This window comes from Ranitomeya variabilis, chromosome 1 (assembly GCF_051348905.1).
Source record: "Ranitomeya variabilis isolate aRanVar5 chromosome 1, aRanVar5.hap1, whole genome shotgun sequence".
NCBI lineage: Eukaryota > Metazoa > Chordata > Amphibia > Anura > Dendrobatidae > Ranitomeya > Ranitomeya variabilis.
This window is the reverse complement of record NC_135232.1, coordinates 939,291,678-939,305,846: the sequence shown is the minus strand read 5'-3', so window position 1 is coordinate 939,305,846 and position 14,169 is coordinate 939,291,678.

Here is a 14,169-nt window from a genome sequence, read left to right as displayed (position 1 = left end):
AGTAACGTCAGCTGTTCCCCAGCTGTGTTTGTGGCAATCCCTCCTATTTCCTCCACCTCCTCCTCCTGCTGTCCCTGGGCTCCAACACCGCTGGTTGTTGCCTGGAAGTGCTGTCCGCACAGTCAACATTCGCTCCTCTGTTATTGGGGTTCAGTAACGTCAGCTGTTCCCCAGCTGTGTGTGTGGCAATCCCTCCTATCTCCTCCACCTCCTCCTCCTGCTGTCCCTGGGCTCCAACACCGCTAGTTGTTGCCTGGAAGTGCTGTCCGCACAGTCAACAGTCGCTCCTCTGTTATTGGGGTTCAGTAACGGCAGCTGTTCCCCAGCTGTGTGTGTGGCAATCCCTCCTATTTCCTCCACCTCCTCCTCCTGCTGTCCCTGGGCTCCAACACCGCTAGTTGTTGCCTGGAAGTGCTGTCCGCACAGTCAACAGTCGCTCCTCTGTTATTGGGGTTCAGTAACGTCAGCTGTTCCCCAGCTGTGTGTGGCAATCCCTCTTATCTCCTCCACCTCCTCCTCCTGCTGTCCCTGGGCTCCAACACCGCTAGTTGTTGCCTGGAAATGCTGTCCGCACAGTCAACACTTGCTGCCGTGTTATTGGGGTTCAGTAACGTCAGCTGCTCCCCTGCTGTGTGAGCTGCAATACCTCCTATCTGCTCCTCCTGCTATCCCTGGGCTCCAACACCGCTAGTTGTTGTCCAGAAGTGCTGTCCGCAGAGAGCCAAACACCTCGCCAATGTGTTAGTGGGGTTCAGTAATGCCTGCTGCTCCCCTGCTGTGTATACGGCAACGTGTCATGCGACCGCCACGCAGGCACAACAAGTTAAATTTAAGGGAACCTGTCCCCCCCCAGGCGTTTCTTACTGAAAGAGCCACCTTGTGCAGCAGTAATGATGCAAAAGGAAAAATTGCCTGTTTTCGTGGTGCTCCTTGCACATGCTGAACCTAACACTTATGAAATGTGATCCCTCACACCGTTAAACCGTCCGGTAGGTGGAACTTTCCTTCGTAATGTGACGCAGCACAGCTGTCATTCTTACCCCCTTGGTGCCGTGCGCCGCCTCCTCAGCGTTGTTTTAATCTGTCCCGCAGCCTGCGCTGTTATTTTAGCCCTTGGACATGCACACTTAGCGCTGCCCGTCTTCTGACATTATTTGGTGTCAGGCTGGCTGCGCCTGTGCGGCCGCGCTGGACGAGGTCCCGCCTTGTAGTGTCTTCTGATTTAATCCCACTGCGGGCCTGTGATCCATGGACATGCGCAGTGCATACCTTAACATCCGCCTCTCACTCATCTCCCTACGCCTTCTTCAGACTGTGCAACGTCAGCTGATCCCTAATAGCATGCCACGGCCGTGACGCCGCACAGTCTGAAGAAGCCGTAGGGAGGGGAGTGAGAGGCGAGTATATGCACTGCTCATGCCCATGGATCACAGGTCCTCAGAGTGATTACATTAGATGACACAGCGAGGCGGGGTCTTGGCCAGCGCGGCCGCACAGGCGCAGCCAGCCTGACACAAAATGATGTCAGAAGACGGGCAGCGCAAAATGTGTGCATGGCCAAGGGCTAACATACCAGCGCAGGCTCCGGGACAGATTCAAACAATGCTGAGGAGGCGGCGCATGGCGCCAAGGGGGTAAGAATGATGGCTGTGCTGCGTCACATTACGAAGGAAAGTTCCACCTACCGGACGGTTTAACGGTGTGAGGGGACACATTTCATAAGTGTCAAGTACAGCGTTTGCAAGGACCATAATTAAAAGAGCTAAGTTTACCTTTTCCAGCATTAGTGCTGTACAAGATGGCTCTTTCAGCTACAAAAGCCTTGGGGGGGGTTAAAGGTTCACTTTCAACTTGCTCCAGTGCAGGCTTCGGCCTACACTCTGCTCCTCCTGCTGACCCTGGGCTCTAACACCGCCAGTTGGCGCCCGGAGGTGCTAGCTGCACAGAGACAAACACCAGCCAATGTGTCAGTGGGGTTCAGCAACGCCAGCTGTTCCCCTGCTGTGTAGCCGGCAAAGTGTCCTGCAAATGCCACGCAGACACAAAGCTGCCGCCAGTGCAAGCTTCGGCCTACACTCTGCTCCCTCTGCTCCTCCTGCTGACCCTGGGCTCTAACACCACCAGTTGGCGCCCAGGAGTGCTAGCTGCACAGAGAAAAACACCAGCCAATGTGGTCAGTGGGGTTCAGCAACGCCAGCTGTTCCCCTGCTGTGTAGCCGGCAACGTGTCCTGCAAAAGCCACGCAGACACAAAGCTGCCACCAGTGCAGGCTTCGGCCTACACTCTGCTCCCTCTGCTCCTCCTGCTGACCCTGGGCTCTAACACCGCCAGTTGGGGCCTGGAAGTGCTGGCTGCACAGAGCCAAACACCTCGCCAATGTGTCAGTGGGGTTCAGCACCGCCAGCTGTTCCCCTGCTGTGTAGCCTGAATCGTTTCCTGCAAAAGCCATGCAGACACAAGAACTGAAATTTAAGGGAACCTGTCCCCCCCAGGCGTTTGTATGTATAACAGCCACCTTGTACAGCAGTCATGCTGCATTTGTGCAAGGTTGCTCATAAACTTATTCTCCTTGCACACGTGGAACTCAACACGTCTAAAATGTGTCCCCTGATTAAAACGTCCCTCAGGTGTGACTTTCCTTTGTAATGACACGCTGCACCCCCCTTGGAAGCGCTGCCCGTCTTCTCACATCATTGTTTGGCTGGCTGCGCCTCTGCGGCCGCCCTGCCCGACACAACGCCCCTCGGTGTCTTATTTATTTTGACTGCAAGGGTGTGATTGACGGGCATGAGCAGTGAATATGTTCGCCTGTCACTCATCTCCTTCCGCCTTCTTCAGACTGTGCGGCTTCATGGCCGTGGCATGCGATAAGGGATCAGCTGACGCCGCACAGTCTGAAGCAGGTGTAAGGACCCGAGTGAGAGGCGAACATATGTACTGCGCAAGGCCATGAATCCCAGCCCCGCAGTGTTTTAACAATGTAAAGACACTGCGGGGCTGGGATTCATGGGCATCGCGAACCGCACCGGCCGACATCAAATGATGTCAGAAGACGGACAGCGCATGGCCAAGGGATAACGCAACAGCGCAGACTCCTGCACATCAAAATGCGATGCTCAGGAGGCCGCACCAAGCACCAAGTTGGTATTTTAAAATGCGCGCGTCTCCTGCCTCCCGTGACGTCACGGCTTGTGATTGGTCACGTCACCCATGTGACCGCGACGCAACCAATCACAGCAAGCCGTGACGTAATTTTAGGTCCTTCAGGATTTTAAAATTACGTTCCGGCGTTGTGATTGGTTGCGTCGCCCATGTGACCGCGACGCAACCAATCACAACGCCGGAACGTAATTTTAAAATCCTGAAGGACCTAAAATTACGTCACGGCTTGCTGTGATTGGTCGCGTCGCGGTCACATGGGCGGCGCGTGACCAATCACAAGCCGGGACTTCAAGTAAGGAAGTTAAAGCGCGAATTTTAAGCAAACAACGCTGCCGGTTCCCTCGCTGAAGTACAGGCTGCGTCGGAGAGGTGAGTATAGCAATATTTTTTATTTTAATTCTTTATTTTACACATTAATGTTGTTTCGATACCGATACCCGATAACACAAAAGTATCGGTTCTCGGTATCGGAATTCCGATACAGCAAATATCGGCCGATACCCGATACTTGCGGTATCGGAATGCTCAACACTACTCAACACTAGTGATGAATCTTTCCTTTTTTTTTATACAGCTACTACCTGACTACTGATGGTGAATGGAGCAGAAACATAGCTCAATTCAAATAGATAGGGCAGTGATTAGTGTTGAGCATTCCGATACCGCAAGTATCGGTATCGGCCGATATTTAGCGGTATCGGAATTCCGATACCGAGATCCGATACTTGCCGCGTATTGGATACCGGAATCGGAAGTTCCCAGGATTCAAACTACACAAATTTGGACAAATTCAGCCAATGAGAATGATTCCAAGTGTGGGCACATCCTGTTCAGCATGGAGGGCATGAAACTACTGGCAAGGCTGTGATTGGCTGCTGAAATGATGTCATGCTGCAGTTTAAAAGTCGCTGGCACCATTTTTCGCTCACTCTGCTGTGAATTCAGTTAGTGACAGGACGCTGTTTGCTGACTGAGGGCCAGTTTAGAGATAGCGATTTGCTTCATTGTTCTTTTCCAAGGCTAATTTAGCAACCGCTGTGTTCAACTACTAATCATCTTGCTTTTGCCTTGCAACGCTGTTTTCACAGCGATCCGCAAGGTCTGTGTGTGTGTGTGTGTGAGTGCAGCCCACTCTCTAGTCTGTGTGCAGCCATAGGCCATAGCTGGTTGTATTCAGTTCAGGGAGGGTGGTTCATTGCCTCATACTGTTCTATTTTTTTTTTTTCCAAGTAGTGTAGTCTGCTGCTCATTTATTCTAATAATTCCTATTAGTGACTTTCCACCCATATCCAGCTAACTTGTGGAAAAACACTACATAGGATAACGTAGAGGAGGGTTTTTGGGCCTTGCAGCGCCGTTTACGGCTGTCTGCACGGTCTCCGTGTGACAGCAGCTCGCCCTGTAGTCTGTGAGCAGCCATAGCCTGGTTGTATCCAGCTCAGGGTTCTTCACTGCGTCATACCGTCAAATCAATTTTCCTTTTGTTTTAAGTAGTGTAGTCTGCTGCTCATTTTTTCTAATAATTCCTATTAGTGACTTTCCACCCGTATCCAGATAACTTGTGGAAAAACACTACATAGGATAAAGTAGAGGAGGTTTTTTGGGCCTTGCAGCGCCGTTTACGGCTGTCTGCACGGTCTCCGTGTTACTGCAGCTCGCCCTGTAGTCTGTGAGCAGCCATAGCCTGGTTGTATCCAGCTTATGGGTTCTTCACTGCGTCATACCGTCAAATCAATTTTCCTTTTGTTTTAAGTAGTGCAGGCTGCTGCACATTTTTTCAAAAAATTCCTATTAGTGTCTTTCCACCCGTATCCAGCTAACTTGTGGAAAAACACTACATAGGATAAAGTAGAGGAGGTTTTTTGGGCCTTGCAGCGCCGTTTACGGCTGTCTGCACGGTCTCCGTGTGACTGCAGCTCTCTCTGTTGTCAGTTCAGCCCCCAAAAAATAAATAAATAATAAAGTTCACCAAACACACCACTTTACATTTGTGTAGGCCACATTAGCACTTATTAAAGTCTAGTCCACACTTTAGAAAATTAGTGTTTCTTATACCTGTTAGGAGCTGTTCAGGAATAAGCACAGAAAGCCGTTAGTACTTTTCTGCTTATCTTTATCAGTCAACCAAGATGAAGAAGGCAGGGAGTAAGGCACGTGGGCGTGGGCGTGGAGCAGGGAGAGGACGTGGGGATTCTGTGCCTGCTGCGGGCACCGGGGACTCCGCAGCACCCAATTTCAGCAGGGAACAGTCGTTCATGCGCAGCTTTGTCGGAGAGCGCCATACACCGCTGCTGCGTGAAGACCAAATTGAAGCCGTTGTCGGATGGATGGCAGCTAATGCATCGACTTCAATTAGTGCCACATCCTCTCAGACACAGAGCACTGGAGAGCACCCATCTGTCTCTTCACCACCTGCCAAATTGCACAGGCAGACAGAGAGCCCAGGACAGGAGCCGTCTCTACTTCTGTTCTCTGAATCTCTTGGCTTGGAAACAGGGGGCCAGCCAAGCAGCATTGGAGAAATGGAAGAAGAGGCAGGGTGCAGTGATGCCCAACAGCTTTTTCTCTCTGAGTCTGAAGACGCGGGTGGGCCAGTGCCTCCGGTCACCACATCGCAGGACGCATCCGCTGATGACACTCAGGTGCCACTTTCTGGTGCGTGCTCTGCTGCTGAGACTACCCAGGAGGAGCAGTTGGTGGCAGAGGGTAGTGTAGATGATGAGGTCCTTGACCCATCTTGGCGTGAGGGACAGGAAGGTGGTGGGAGCAGCTCTGAGGAAGAGATTCCCCGAACGGGCCAAAGAGGGAGAGGGAGGGGGAAGACTGCGGATCCTGCAGCCTCCACTTTGGCACCCGTTAGGAGCATGTCTCTTTCAAAAGCCAAAAAGGGCGCTCCCAAGACTTGCAGTGCCTGGTCCTTTTTTGACACAGTTGCAGATGACATTTGCTATGTCAAATGCAAGGTGTGTCATCACAAAGTCAAAAGAGGTCGAAATGTCAGCAGCCTCAATACCTCCAACATGTGGAAACATGTGCGGACCAGGCACGTGGCGTTGTTAGAAAAACACACTGAAGAGCTAGGCCAACCAACAGCGGCAGCTACCACCTCTTCAGCTCGTGTTGCCTCTTCCTCCAGCTCACACGCAGCTGGTTTGGCTTCCTCCCAGGATCGCCGTGGAAGAACCTCTGGCCCTGTTTTCCAGAGACCCACTGTAATTCCACCCGCAGCACCACGTTCCAAGGCATCCTCACACTCCCAGCCCAGTCTACAGCCATCGGTAGTACAGGCATGGGAGAAAAGGCAGCCTTTCTCCTCAAACCACCCATGAGCACAGGCTCTGACTGCAGGCATTGCCAAACTTCTGTCACTGGAAATGCTGTCATTCAGGCTGGTGGAGACTAACAGCTTCCGTGACTTGATGTCATTGGCAGTCCCACAGTACAATGTGCCTAGACGCTTTTACATCAGCAGGCAAGCTGTCCCTGCCCTGCACAAGCATGTGGAGGGACACATAAAAGACGCGCTACTGAACGCCGTCAGTAGCAAGGTCCACCTCACCACCGATGCGTGGACCAGTCAACATGGACAGGGGCGATACCTTTCCCTCACAGCCCATTGGGTTAATGTTGTTGAGCCGGGTACAGATCGTGCGAGTGGCGCAGGACGTGTCTGGAATGCCATCAAGCAGGAGAGCGATGTGTGGTTTGTGGCAGCGAATCTCCAGCCAGGCATGGTAGTGTGTGATAATGGCCGATATCTGGTGGCAGCTCTGGGCCTCGGCAACCTCACTCACATCCCATGTCTGGCACATGTGCTCAATTTGGTCGTGCAGAGTTTTTTGAGGGACTATCCGGATCTTGATGCACTGCTGCACAAGGTCCGCCTAGAGTGTGCTCACTTGCGGCGTTCCAGCACGGCAAAATCGCGCATTGCGGCTCTGCAGCGCCGATACCACCTTCCGGAACATCGCATCATATGTGACCTACCTACCAGGTGGAATTCCACGTTACATATGTTGGAGCGGTTGTGTGAGCAGCAGCAAGCAGTAATGGAGTACCAGCTGCATCAGGCGCAAAGAAGTCGCACTCCGCGCCGTTCAGACTTCACAACCACAGAGTGGGCCACTATGAAGGACGTCTGCCAGGTTTTGCGTCCTTTCGATTATTCCACGCGGATGGCGAGTGCAGATGATGCACTAGTCAGCATGACTGACCCCCTTATCTGCCTGTTTGAAAAATCACTGCAAGCGCTAAGGGATGATGTTGTGGAAGAGGTGGAGGATGAGGATTCACCATTTCCATCATCTTCTGGACAGTCAGCGCCCCGTGGTTCCTCACAAACGCGTAGGCAGGGGACACTTTGTGAGGAGGATGAGGAGGAGTCAATGGAGGAGGAAGACATCCGTCCACAGGAGGGAGTTACACAATTGTCCAGTAGTCAGTGTGTACAGCGAGGGTGGGGTGATGACGAGCGGGCAGAGATCACGCCTCAAGAAGGGGACAGCGTTTCTTGGCCAGTTGGCAGTCTGCAGCACATGGTGGATTACATACTGCAGTGCCTGAGAAACGACCGCCGCATCGCCCACATTCTCAACATGTCTGATTATTGGGTGTTTACCCTCCTCGATCCTCGCTACCGGGACAACGTAGAACGCCTCATCACACCGTTGAACCGGGAGCGAAAAATGCGGGAGTACCAAGAGACACTGGTGAATTCCATCATCTTCTCCATTCCAACTGAGAGAAGTGCTGCTAGTGCATTACAAAGCAGCTCAGTGCGTCCAGGCAGTGGAGGAGGCTCTGCACAAAGAGGGAGCAGAAGCAGTACCTCTGCCCAAGGCAAGACCAGTATGGCCCAACTGTGGCACAGTTTTGTGTGCCCGCCACAAAAGTCTACACCATCACAGACGGTTCCAGTCAGCAGGAGGCAACGGTTCCGTCAGATGGTGACAGACTACATGTCTTGCCCTCTTGCTGTACTCCCAGACGGCTCTTCCCCTTTCAAGTTTTGGGTCTCAAACCTGGATACATGGCCAGAGCTAAGCCAGTATGCATTGGAGGTGCTGGCTTGCCCTGCGGCTAGTGTACTATCGGAACGCGTCTTTAGTGCTGCAGGTGGTGTACTAACTGACCGTCGCATGCGACTATCCTCCAATAACGTTGACCGGCTTACTTTCCTGAAAATGAACCAGGCCTGGATCTCGCAGGACTTTGCCACGCCTCTTCCTGATTAAATAATTAGGTGACTGTTTACAGTATCCAGGTCTCCAGTTGCGCTGCCCATCTTCTGACATCATTTGGTGTCAGGCTGGCTGCGCCTGTGCAGCCGCGCAGGACGAGATCCCGCCTTGCAGTGTCTTCTGATTTAATCACACTGCGTGCCTGGGATCCATGGACATGCGCAGTGCATATCTGAATCTCCGCCTCTCACTCATCTCCCTACGCCTTCTTCAGACTGTGCGCCGTCAGCTGATCCCTAATAGCATTCCACGGTTGTGACGACGCACAGTCTGAAGAAGCCGTAGGGAGGGGACTGAGAGGCGAGGATATGCACTGCTCATGCCCATGGATCCCAGGTCCGCAGAGTGATTACATTAGATGACACAGCGAGGCGGGATATTGTCCAGCGCGGCCGCACAGGCGTAGCCAGCCTGACACCTAATGATGTCAGAAGACGTGCAGCGCAAAATGTGTGCATGGCCAAGGGCTAACCTAACAGCGCAGGCTCCGGGACAGATTCAAACAACGCTGAGGAGGCGGCGCACGGCGCCTAGGGGGTAAGAATGACAGCTGTGCTGCGTCACATGACAAAGGAAAGTTCCACCGCCCGGACGGTTCAACGGTGTGAGGGGACACATTTCATAAGTGTTAGGTTCAGCGTTTGCAAGGACCATAATTAAAAGAGCTAAGTTTACCTTTTCCAGCATTAGTGCTGTACAATATGGCTCTTTCAGCTACAAACACCTGGGGGGGGTTAAAGGTTCGCTTTCAACTTACTCCAGTGCAGGCTTCGGCCTACACTCTGCTCCCTTTCCTCCTCCTGCTGACCCCGGGCTCCAACACTGCTAGTTGCTGTCCGGAAGTGCTGGCTGCACAGAGCAAAACACCCGCCACTCTGTCAGTGGGGTTCAGAACCGCCAGCTGTTCCCCTGCTGTGTAGCCGGCATCGTGTCCTGCAACAGCCACGCAGACACAAAGCTGCCACCAGTGCAGGCTTCGGCCTACACTCTGCTCCCTCTACTCCTCCTGCTGACCCTGGGCTCTAACAACGCCAGTTGGGGCCCGGTACTGCTAGCTGCACAGAGAAAAACACCAGCCAATGTGTCAGTGGGGTTCAGCACCGCCAGCTGTTCCCCTGTTGTGTAGCCGGCATCGTGTCCTGCAAAAGCCACGCAGACACTAGAACTGAAATTGAAGGGAACCTGTCCCCCCTCCCCCAGGCGTTTGTATGTTTCACAGCCACCTTGTGCAGCAGTAATGCTGCATGTGTGCAAGGTGGCTCAGAAACTTATTCTCCTTGCACATGTGGAACTGAACACGTCTAAAATGTGTCCTCTGTGACCATTAAACCGTCCCTGAGGTGTGACTTTCCTTTGTAATGACACGCTGCAACCCCCTTGGTAGTGCTGCCCGTCTTGTGGCATCATTGTTTGGCTGGCTGCGCCTCTGCGGCCGCCCTGCCCCACACAATGCCCCTCGGTGTCTTATTTATTTTGACTGCGAGGGTGTGATAGATGGGCATGAGCAGTGCATATGTTCACCTGTCCCTCATCTCCTTCCGCCTTCTTCAGACTGTGCGGCTTCATGGCCGTGGCATGCGATAAGGGATCAGCTGACGCTGCACAGTCTGAAGCAGGTGTAAGGACCCGAGTGCCTCGGCGAACATATGTACTGCGCCAGGCCATGAATCCCAGCCCCGCAGTGTTTTAACAATGTAAAGACACTGCAAGGCTGGGATTCATGGTCATCGCATCATCGCGAACCGCACCGGCCGACATTAAATGATGTCAGAAGATGGGCAGCGCTAACAGCGCAAGGCCAAGGGATAACACGACAGCGCAGACTCCTGTGCAGCAAATAACGACGCTCAGGAGGCCGCACCCAGCACCAAGGTGGGATTTTTGACAGCTGTGCTGCGTCTCATTACGAAGGGAACTCACGCCTCCAAAACAGTTTGACTGCTTAAGGGCCTAAATGTTATACGTGTTTCTTTCTGCGTGTGCAAGGAGCAAAATTAAAAGAGCAACCTTAGACTTGTGCAGCATTACTGCTGGCCAAGCTGTGGCTCTTGTAGTTTGTACCCCCTGAGGGGGGGGGTTAAAGGTTACCTTTAAAATTGGTTCAATTAGGCTTCGGCCTACACTCTGCTCCCCCTGCAGAGCCTGGGCTCTAACACCACCAGTTGGTGCCCCGAAGTGCTGGCTGCACAGAGAAAAACACCTCGCCAATGTGTCAGTGGGGTTCAGCACCGCCAGCTGTTCCCCTGCTGTGTAGCCGGCAACATGTCCTGCAACAGCGACGCAGACACAAAGCTGCCGCCAGTGCAGGCTTCGGCCTACACTCTGATCCCTCTCCTCCTGCTGACCCTGGGCTCTAACACCGCCAGTTGGTGCCCGGTACTGCTAGCTGCACAGAGCAAAACACCCGCCAATGTGTCAGTGGGGTTCAGCACCGCCAGCTGTTCCCCTGCTGTGTAGCCGGCATCGTGTCCTGCAAAAGCCACGCAGACACAAGAACTGAAATTGAAGGGAACCTGTCCCCCTTCCCCCAGGTGTTTGTGTGTTTTACAGCCACCTTGTACAGCAGTAATGCTGCATGTGTGCAAGGTGGCTCATAAACTTATCCTCCTTGCACACGTGGAACGGAACACGTCTACAATGTGTCCCCTGAGACCATTAAAACGTCCCTGAGGTGTGACTTTCCTTTGTAATGACACTCAACGACCCCCTTGGTAGCACAGCCCTTCTTCTGACATCATTGTTTGGCTGGCTGCGCCTCTGCGGCCGCCCTGCCCGACACAACGCCCCTTGGTGTCTTATTTATTTTGACTGCGAGGGTGTGATTGACGGGCATGAGCAGTGCATATCTTCGCCAGGCTGTCACTCAGCTCCTTCCACCTTCTTCAGACTGTGCGGCTTCATGGCCATGGCATGCGATAAGGGATCAGCTGACGCCGCACAGTCTGTGGCAGGTGTAAGGACACGAGCGAGAGGCGAACATATGTACTGCGCCAGGCCATGAATCCCAGCCCCGCAGTGTGAAACACTGTAAAGACACTGCGGGGCTGGGATTCATGGGCATCGCGAACCGCACCAGCCGACATGAAATCATGTCAGAAGACGGGCAGCGCATGGCCAAGGGATAACGCAACAACGCAGACTCCTGTACAGCAAAATGCAATGCTCAGGAGGCCGCGCCAAGCACCAAGGTGGTATTTTTGCCAGCTGTGCTGCGTCTCATTACAAAGGGAACTCCCGCCTCCAAGACAGATTGACTGTATAAGGGCCAAAATGTTGTACGTGTTTCATTCAGCTTGTGCAAGGAACAAAATTAAAAGAGCAACCTTTCACTTGTGCAGGACTACTGCTGCATAAGGCATGGCTCTTCTAGTGTGTAACACCTGAGGGGGGGTTAAAGGTTACCTTTAAAATTGGTTCAATTAGGCTTCGGCCTACACTCTGCTCCCCCTGCAGAGCCTGGGCTCTAACACCGCCAGTTGGTGCCCCGAAGTGCTGGCTGCACAGAGAAAAACACCTCGCCAATGTGTCAGTGGGGTTCAGCACCGCCAGCTGTTCCCCTGCTGTGTAGCCGGCAACGTGTCCTGCAACAGCCACGCAGACACAAAGCTGCCGCCAGTGCAGGCTTCGGCCTACGCTCTGCTCCCTCTCCTCCTGCTGACCCTGGGCTCTAACACCGCCAGCTGGTGCCCGGTACTGCTAGCTGCACAGAGCAAAACACCCGCGAATGTGTCAGTGGGGTTCAGCACCGCCAGCTGTTCCCCTGCTGTGTAGCTGGCATCGTGTCCTGCAAAAGCCACGCAGACACAAGAACTGAAATTGAAGGGAACCTGTCCCCCCTCCCCCAGGTGTTTGTGTGTTTTACAGCCACCTTGTACAGCAGTAATGCTGCATGTGTGCAAGGTGGCTCATAAACTTATTCTCCTTGCACACGTGGAATGGAACACGTCTACAATGTGTCCCCTGAGACCATTAAAACGTCCCTGAGGTGTGACTTTCCTTTGTAATGACACGCAACGACTCCCTTGGTAGCACAGCCCTTCTTCTGACATCATTGTTTGGCTGGCTGCGCCCCTGCGGCCGCCCTGCCCGACACAACGCCCCTTGGTGTCTTATTTATTTTGACTGCGAGGGTGTGATTGACGGGCATGAGCAGTGCATATCTTCGCCAGGCTGTCACTCAGCTCCTTCCGCCTTCTTCAGACAGTGCGGCTTCATGGCCGTGGCATGCGATAAGGGATCAGCTGACGCCGCACAGTCTGTAGCAGGTGTAAGGACACGAGCGAGAGGCGAACATATGTACTGCGCAAGGCCATGAATCCCAGCCCCGCAGTGCCTTTACAGTGTTTCACACTGCGGGGCTGGGATTCATGGCCTTGCGCAGTACATATGTTCACCTCTCGCTCGTGTCTTTACACCTGCTACAGACTGGGGTTCATGGTCATCGCGAACCGCACCGGCCAACATTAAATGATGTCAGAAGATGGGCAGCGCTAACAGCGCAAGGCCAAGGGATAACACGACAGTGCAGACTCCTGTACAGCAAAGAACGACGCTCAGGAGGCCGCGCCCAGCACCAAGGTGGGATTCTTGACAACTGTGCTGTGTCGCATTACGAAGGAAACTCCCGCCTCCAAGACAGTTTTGACTGTATAAGGGGCTAAATGTCATACGGGTTTCATTCAGCGTGTGCAAGGAACAAAATTTAAAAGAGCAACCTTTGACTTTTGCAGCATTACTGCTGGCCAAGGTGTGGCTCTTCTAGTTTGTGACCCCTGAGGGGGGGTTAAAGGTTACCTTTAAAATTGGTTCAATTAGGCTTCGGCCTACACTCTGCTCCTCCCGCAGAGCCTGGGCTCTAACACCGCCAGTTGGGGCCCAGAAGTGCTGGCTGCACAGAGCCAAACACCTCGCCAATGTGTCAGTGGGGTTCAGCACCGCCAGCTGTTCCCCTGCTGTGTAGCCGGCATCGTGTCCTGCAAACGCCACGCAGACACAAAGCTGCCGCCAGTGCAGGCTTCAGCCTACACTCTGCTCCCTCTGCTCCCCCTGCTGACCCTTTGCTCCAACACCACTAGTTGGGGCTCTAGGAAGACAAGCTTGAATAGGTCCCCATCCTGGTTCCAGCACCGTCAGCTGGTTCCGGGCAGAGCCTTTGGCTTAGGTGCCTCCTTCTGGGTATCCGAGTTCCACCAACGTCAGGTGGTCCTTGGTAGTGCTTTCAGGCACGGGTACCTCCTGCTTAGTAACCAGGTTCCAGTAACGTCAGCTGGTCCTCGGTAGTTCCATTGGCTTTTGGACCTTCGGCTACCCATCCGGGTTCCAGTACCATCAGCTGGTTCTCGGCAGTGTCTTTTGCTCTTGTACCTTCTGCTCCCCATCCTGGTTCCAGTACCGTCAGCTGGTTCCGGGCAGAGCCTTTGGCTTAGGTGCCTCCCTCTGGGTATCTGAGTTCCACCAACGTCAGGTGGTCCTTGGAAGTGCTTTCAGGCACGGGTACCTCCTGCTTAGTAACCGGGTTCCAGTAACGTCAGCTGGTCCTCGGTAGTTCCATTGGCTCTTGGACCTTCGGGTAGCCATCCGAGTTCCAGTTCCATCAGCTGTTTCCCGGCATTTTCTCAGCCTTCTTGTACCTTCTGCTACATTTCCAAGTTCAAGACCCTAAAGACGATGACCCGGAAGACCACCCCTAAGATGATGACGACACCAGAGACGACAACCACTGAGATGACGACGACCCTGGAGACGATGACCCTGAAGACCACCCCGA